Raw genomic sequence first — 8,418 nt, forward strand, 5'->3', positions numbered from 1 at the left:
GCAAAACATTGAGTAGTTACAGTGACATTCGTACATGTAAAAACTGCAATAAAATATAAAGGAGAACTGATATACAAACTGGAAATAAGTGTCCAGGATTCAGAAATATAGTCCAGTTTGAGACTAAACAGCTCCAGAGATCGTCAGTGTTAAACAAACTGTTGAAGATTATTCTCTTTAGAGCTTGTGTCTTAAAACATAAGTTAAATTTTCTCTAAGTAAGTGAACAAAAAATTATGTAACGCTTCACAAATTTGCCTGTCATCCTTGCGCAAGGGCCATGCTAATATATATATATATATATATAATATATGTGCAGCCGAAGCAAGCAAGATGCCCTAAATGTTTTATTGCACAAATAGCTCAAATTGTTTTTTTTTTCTTCTGATGCCAGAAAGTATATATATATATATATATCGAATGTAGAAATGACTGCAGCACTCCAGTTGTATTTTAATAATTTTAATTACAAGCAGTGGACATACAGGCGACGTTTCGGGCTTGTGCCCTTTTTCAAGCCTAATGATTAGTACATAATCCAAACCAACCATTTAAAGGCAGTGCATGTAGTGAACAACAGGTGCAACAAATCACAAATTACAAGTACCTTAGTTTTGTTTTTAAAAAGACAGTGACTCAATACCGCAATAATTAATTCTAACATATTTTTTTCAAATATTTATAATAGTTAAGTGACATGTGTAATTATAACCCAATATTTTATGGGTGTAGAAAGTGATAAAGGTAACTTCTTTATTCATGAATTATGTGTTAATTATTTGTAAGTGCATATTAATAAAATACATTTTACTTTTAAAACATTAGGAAAATACTTTCTTTATTTAAGAGAACGATACACACGATAGGAAACCAGTGATACATCACGGAGCAATTCAGTTAAAAAAAATATGTTAGAATTAATGATTGCGGTATTGAATCACTGTCTCTTTAAAAACAAAACTAAGGTAATTGTAATTTGTGATTTGTTGCACCTGTTGTTCACCACATGCACTGCCTTTAAAAGGTTGGTTTGGATTATGTACTAATCATTAGGCTTGAGAAAGGGCACAACCCCGAAACGTCGCCTGTATGTTCACTGCTTGTAATTAAGATTACTAAAATACAACTGGAGTGCTGCAGTCATTTCTACATTCAATATCAATATCTGTTTGAGGTGAGACAGAGACTGCTTGCACCCATATACCAAAGTGAGTTGGTGCTGGACTTTCTCCTTTCTATACTATTTGTTCACCAGTCATTAGCACAATTCCAAATTTTGCTTCAATATAACAAGCTATGGAAATTCAACAAGATGTGTTCACTTTTTCTGATGTGGAGGCTACAGCTATTGCTACCTTGGTGAGGGGCCCACGGGATTTCTTTGCTATCCCGGACACAGACTTAAGTTCCAAACAATGGGAAAGAGAAAAAAAGAAAGAGGTAAATTGGGAGTTACACTCATCTACCCTGGCAGAATATTACAAGTTACGCCGGATTCCAAGGGGCCTGAGGGTGTCACTGAGACCGACACTCTTTATGGAGGACAAAGAATATTGTTCAACTTTTGAAAAAATATTAAACAAGTGTTCTTTTGACCTTATGATCCTAACTATACAACGTATACAAAAGAGATACAACTAAACCAACAAAAGATACAAGCATTGGAGATCAGTTTGCAAAACAAAGTATCCCTTACTGATTTCAATACCTTGAAAGCTGATTTAGAAGCAAAGTTGGAAGAATTCTGGAAAAATAATGAGGAGAAAAAAAGAAACAAATTCTCCAGAGATGCGGATGATTACCTGAACGGTCACGTGTACAGATGGGAGTCTCGCGAGACGAGGGTACACAGAGGTGATGTCAGACGCCAAAGTCGCCGAGGAAGAGAACGATACACATGATCAGAAACCAGTGATACATCACGGAAGAAATTCAGTTGGAGCTACACCACAGTCCAAATCTTCATCTTTTTTCCAGCAGGTATCGAGACAAGAGGGAGGCGGAGGGGCGGTCGGAAGTACCAGCGGAGTCGCAATTCTGCCACCGAGAGGACGTCGGGTGAAACGGTAAATGATTTGATGATTAACATATCACAGGTACCGTTCACCGAAGGGGAAATTAATCTACTTAATAGAGGTCTGGGCTTTTGCCCTAGTAACACCATTAACTTTATGGACATTTCTAGGATGTCTGAGAATATCTCATATACTAATGTTATTAATGATAATTGTTTAAAGTTCTCAAACTATAATTTGATTGCCAAATCTAGTTTTTTACCGCCAACTAACTATCATCCGGTAGAGACATATATTGCATTGGTAAATAAAGATATGAAGAATTTTAAACATGATATAAGGTTACATAAAGGGATACAAATTAAGTACAATTTATCGATAGAAGATAAAAAATCCCTCAGAAATATTGTAAATAATCCTAATATCATAATTAAACAAGCCGATAAGGGCAGGGCAATCGTTATTATGGACAAGGTAAAATATATTGAAGAAATTAATAACCAATTAAAAGATACTGAAGTATACGAATGATTAGAAAATAATCCTTTAAAAACTATACAAAATGATTTATTGATAATTGTCCAAAATACATTTGATAATGATGTTATTGACCTTAAACTAAAGGAGTATTTAATTAAGAAAGAATGTATTACACCCTTAATATATATACTGCCCAAAATTCATAAGTGTCTTATTAACCCACCGGGTCGCCCAATCGTTGCAAGTGTTGACTCAGTTCCATCTAATGTGGCTACTTTCTTGGACAGAATACTTAAACCAATAGTGTCTAAATTAACATCATACTTGGAGGATTCTACTGAATTCTTGAACAAGCTAAATAAGATCACCTTTCAAGGTCAGCAATGTCCCATACTGGTAACATTAGATGTTAAAAATGTATATACCAGTATCCCCCACTTGGGTGGTATACAATCAGTGAGACAAAGCTTACGTCAGGAACAAATATATACTGAATTACAAATGGATTTTATTATTGACTTACTCACATTTGTGTTAAATAATAACTACTTTCTATTCGGTGATGTCTATTACAGACAAAATAGGGGCACCGCAATGGGTGCTAATATGGCGCCACCATACGCTGGATTGTATATGGGAACATTTGAACAAGAAAACATTTATTCAAATGAGTTGTTTAAGCAACATGCCAGCATATGGTGGCGCTATATAGACGATGTCTTTATGATATGGTTGGGGGATATGGATAGCCTTAATGTATTTCTTACACAGATCAATTCCAATTCTGCTAACATAGAATTTACTATGCAATATGGTATCAAAAGTATCGATTTTCTTGATGTGACAGTATATATTGAGAATGATATATTCAAAACTTATCTTTTTGTTAAAAAAACAGATAAAAATACTTTTTTGTCTTATGAAAGCTGTCACCCAGAGAATACTATTAAATCTTTACATAAATCTCAGTATACCAGAGTGAAACAAATAGTCAGTGATCAAGAATCTTGTCAAAAAAGATTACTAGAAATGGGTCAAAAATTTGTACAAAGAGGCTATCCTGAGAAAGTTTTGGAGAATGAACTAAAAAAGGTTAATTTGATTCAACAAAATCAATTATTACAGAAAAAAGTCAAAAATTTACAAAGTGATAGAATTCCTTTTGTTAGTACATATAATGTCAACAGCAAACAGATATCAGGGATAGTTAAAAAACATTGGCGCATTTTGAAGAGTAATTATCAAGAAATAAAAGAATTTCAGTCTTTTCCACTGTTATCCTATAAAAGACCAAGAAATCTACAGGATTATCTGGTTAAAACTGACATAGGGAGTAGTAAATTGAAAATGTTAACATCCAGCAGGAAAGGTACTTTTCCTTGCTATAATTGTTCACACTGTAGCAGCGTAATAAGAGGAATTGAAGTTGTTCACCCACAAACAGGAAAAAGGTATAATATTAACGGATTATACACCTGTCAATCAGAATATGTTATATATTTATTAAAATGTCCCTGTGGTCTTATATACATCGGGGAGACCACTCAAAAAATTAAAGACAGACTTACACAACATAAATATACCATACGTAAGGGCATCACTGACCTCCCAGTCTCAGCACACTTCAAAGAAAAAAATCATACCGTTAATCAATTGAGGTTCCAGATTCTGGAACATGTCCCTATACAGAGAAGAGGACAGGATAGAATTAGGAAATTACAACAGAGAGAGGTTATATGGATTAACAAACTAGAAAGTATGCACCCTTAGGGATTGAACAAAGATTATAACTTGTTTTTGTTCCTTTAAATCAGTAAATTGTGATAAATAATTGTAAACTTTTTCTCCAAAAATTTAGATCAAGATTTACATAAGAACTAATGGACAACATGAAAAGAAATCTTGCCGAATTAAATAAATTGAACCTATGGTGTTATAATTGGCAATTAAACATGAATATTGTCCTCATATTAGATTATGATATTTGTCCCAAATCTAGCCATGAACAGCTTTAGCTTTTGTAATTTTTTCCCCTTATTATATCCATCAGCATAGGGACATGTCTTGAAGGATTAGATTTTATTTGTTATTTTTTTTCTTATTTAAGAAAGTATTTCCTAATGTTTTAAAAGTAAAATGTATTTTATTAATATGCACTAACAAATAATTAACACATAATTCATGAATAAAGAAGTTACCTTTATCAGTTTCTACACCCATAAAATATTGGGTTATAATTACACGTCACTTAATTATTATAAATATTTGAAAAAAATATGTTAGAATTAATGATTGTGGTATTGAATCACTGTCTCTTTAAAAACAAAACTAAGGTAATTGCAATTTGTGATTTGTTGCACCTGTTGTTCACCACATGCACTGCCTTTAAAAGGTTGTTTTGGATTATGTACTAATCATTAGGCTTGAGAAAGGGCATAAGCCCGAAACGTCGCCTGTATGTTCACTGCTTGTAATTAAAATTATTAAAATACAACTGGAGTGCTGCAGTCATTTCTACATTCGATATCAATATCTGTTTGAGGTGAGACAGAGACTGCTTGCACTTATATGCCAAAGTGAATTGGTGCTGGACTTTCTCCTTTATATATATATATATATATATATATATATTTAATATATCTTCTTTTTCTTGCGACTAATCATAAAGTAGAAATATTTTCTAGATTTCGCAAAAATCCCTCTCAAAGCCTAATTTATATTTCATTAAAAACTTGTTATTCTTTCATTGCAGTGTATATTACAGAATTCAGATGCCAACCAGTCAAGTGCAACCTGATATGTAATTTGTATTAAAAAATACCCACTACATTATTTAGTTTTAAAAAAAATATGATTGGCAGTGATTTGCAAACTGTCTTAAAATTATACTCTTGTCCAAAGTGATAAAGGTCTAAATATTGGTCATGTCTAGGGTGACCATATTGCCGCTTTAAAAAGGGACACATATGAAAAATACATATGTCAGGGCTGTTTTCAGGGCTGTTCAAATAAATGTTTTGTATAAGAACCCTACCATGTGTATTTTTCATATGTGTCCCTTTTTAAAGCGGCAATATGGTCAGCCTAGTCATGTCATGATATTGCAATAGATTGTGTGTTAAAGAGAAACTACAGATGTGTTTGTCTGCTCTGATATACATTAGACTTGTGGAATAGATTAGAACATGCAATGCAATATCAGATGGAAATGTAAAAGTGAGTTTGAGGGGTATAATATGCTAATGAAAAATATCTTGAGCCAAACTAAGAGATCTAACCATCATGTCATTTGTGATGTTCAATATTGTGAACATATGTACAAAATCATTATAAGCTGAGTGTTTATGCAACAATAGTTGCTTCATTAGAACATTTGGTAGTCTTTGAAGTGGTCATATTTTGCAGTCACCAATAAATCTGATGCACCAATCCTAACCTCGAAAAGATATCTATTGTATTTATATAGAGAATTATTATACTCATTTATGATATTAAACATTTAAATCTTTCATCATCGCTGTTTAAGTTTGTAGATCTGAATACGAGAATATTCTGGCTTTTGATAAGCAGTTCATAATGTATACCCTGCTACACAATGAACAATAACTCCCTGCCTATTTAGATCTGCTAAAATCAAATATTTATATGCCCAATTTTAAAGTGAGATGTTTTTATTAGAGTAAAATAAATAGATAAATATCTTAAAGGGACAGTAAACATTGGAATATATTTTGCATAATTCTACACTGTGTGCACTATTATGTAACATAAGGCTAGCAACAACTGTAAAAAACAGGAAGAAAATTAAAGATGTATGCCCCCAAAAGTTTACTTACATGTGTTTTTCATGTTGTTTTTTTGGAGACCTCATAAAGGGCTAGATCACGAGTGAAGCGCATGTGAAATGGGGTTTATTGCGGCTACTGAGGTTTATTGTGGTGAGCATTGCAAGTTGAAAGTAAATTTATTCGCTTGAGCGCAATGGAATTTAACGTGCGTCTAAATAGCGCAGTTTCAGAGTTAAGGTTAACTGTTGCGCAAGACGAAAAATTTTGCGCAAAACACATCAACATTACATTTAAAAGTACAGTTACACATAATAAAACTGTCTAATAAAAATTATAAAAAAACCTTATTGCTTAAAAAAGTTATAAGGGTTTAAAGATATGAGGTCTCATGTGTTAGATACACACATATACTTATCTAAATATGTATATTTATCTATATAAATGTATGTACAGTATATATATATATATATATTAAAATATATATATATGTGTGTGTACAAATGTATTTATATGCTTATGCATTTATATGTTTATATATGTATTTACAGACATATATACACATATAAAATATACTTATATACATATAAAGACAAATATATAAGTGCATTGAAGCCCTTTGCAGTCAAGTAGCTACAAACATGAATAATTACATTTATGTAAAATTCATATTTAATAAAGTGTTTAACTATGTAGTTACTGTAAATATTCACATTCCAGTGTTATTCACATAGGGGAATGTTATAAGTATTTTTAAATAGATATTCATATATATACTGTATATCTGTACATATCTATACCGATATATAATCATATCTATCTATCTACCTATCTATCTAGCTATCTATCTATTTATCTACAGTATATATATATCGATATAGGTACCGATTTATATTTTACCAAAAATATTTGGAAATATGTATTTGTGAATAAATAGAACATATTTTGCTATGTGAAGAACATTGAAATTTTAAATATTAGTATTTTATGTCAGGTTAGTGCACTTTTGTTAAACATGATCATGTTTGAACGTGATTAAGGTGTTTTTTCCCACTTTCCCACTCCATTGAAGTCTATGAGGGAATACATTAATGCAGTCATGATATTCAAAGTTCGGCTTTTTGCACACATCGGGTTATCAATTGTGTAAAAAACATTTTACTTTCAACTTTTAATAAGCATGCTACTCAACGCTAGCAAAAAGCTTATTTCTAGTGGAGTTAGCGCCCAAGCGCTAATTTGTGCTTCACTAGTAATCTAGCCCGTAGTTTGTTAACTCTTAATAATATACATAATAAACACACTAAAAGTATATTGAAATACAGTATTTCACTTCTATTTATTCATATTAAATTTTAAAGAAAGGTTTATTATGGAAAAATGGATAAATGTTTTAACAGTGATTTAAAAGGATATTGAATATGAACAGGTGCTAGACTTGGAAGAGCTCAAAGGTGTATATGTATGTAAAGGTGTATATTTATGAGAATTTATTTGTGTCTGTGTGTGTACATATGTGTGTATGTATCTGTATGTGTGTGTACATATGTGTGTATGTATGTATATGTGCACTGTAACAACAAAGAAAGAGAAACCTTGCCACCCACAATTCAAGGTAAAAATGTAAACAAGCTTATAATGCACTTTCAAGATTTTAAAAATAATAGTTCATATGACCATGTTGTTATGGTATAGTCCCCAGTGTCAGTCTTTCTCGTAACTATGGAGTCCGCTTTTGCTTCACTGCTGCGATTAGTAAGTAAGAGGGTTTTGATGCATTACCTCCATAGTCTAGTAAGTCTCCTGAGGGACCGGTAAGTATCCGTACGCATTTCTTTCTCCACCGGGAGAACTTTTTCAAGGGTTTCAAATGAATATTTAACATCTTGTTAGGATCCTATAAGCTCTGTTCGTACTAAAATGCAAACCGCATGGCAGGATTGAACCAGGGACTCCAGTTTCAGAGTCCAATTTGCTATGTCTGTGCCACTGGTGGATGTGTGCTTGCAGGGGTTTATGCAGAAATATCATCAGTAAGTGTGTCTCTCAGCTCCACCCTCCCTGGATGCTAGCCAATTAGGGATATGCTCTCGGACTTCATATTGAGCCACTTATGTCTTCTCTCATTGCTTTGGCAT

The 8,418-nt window shown here is 32.5% G+C and overlaps 1 pseudogene; it reads right to left on the reverse strand.

Moving 5' to 3' along the window:
- Nucleotides 1-230: 230 nt before the first annotated feature.
- On the reverse strand, nucleotides 231-330 carry LOC128661902 (uncharacterized; annotated as a pseudogene).
- Between the last annotated feature and the right edge of the window lie 8,088 nt (nucleotides 331-8,418).

Source organism: Bombina bombina, chromosome 5 (assembly GCF_027579735.1).
Source record: "Bombina bombina isolate aBomBom1 chromosome 5, aBomBom1.pri, whole genome shotgun sequence".
In the NCBI taxonomy this organism is placed as follows: domain Eukaryota; kingdom Metazoa; phylum Chordata; class Amphibia; order Anura; family Bombinatoridae; genus Bombina; species Bombina bombina.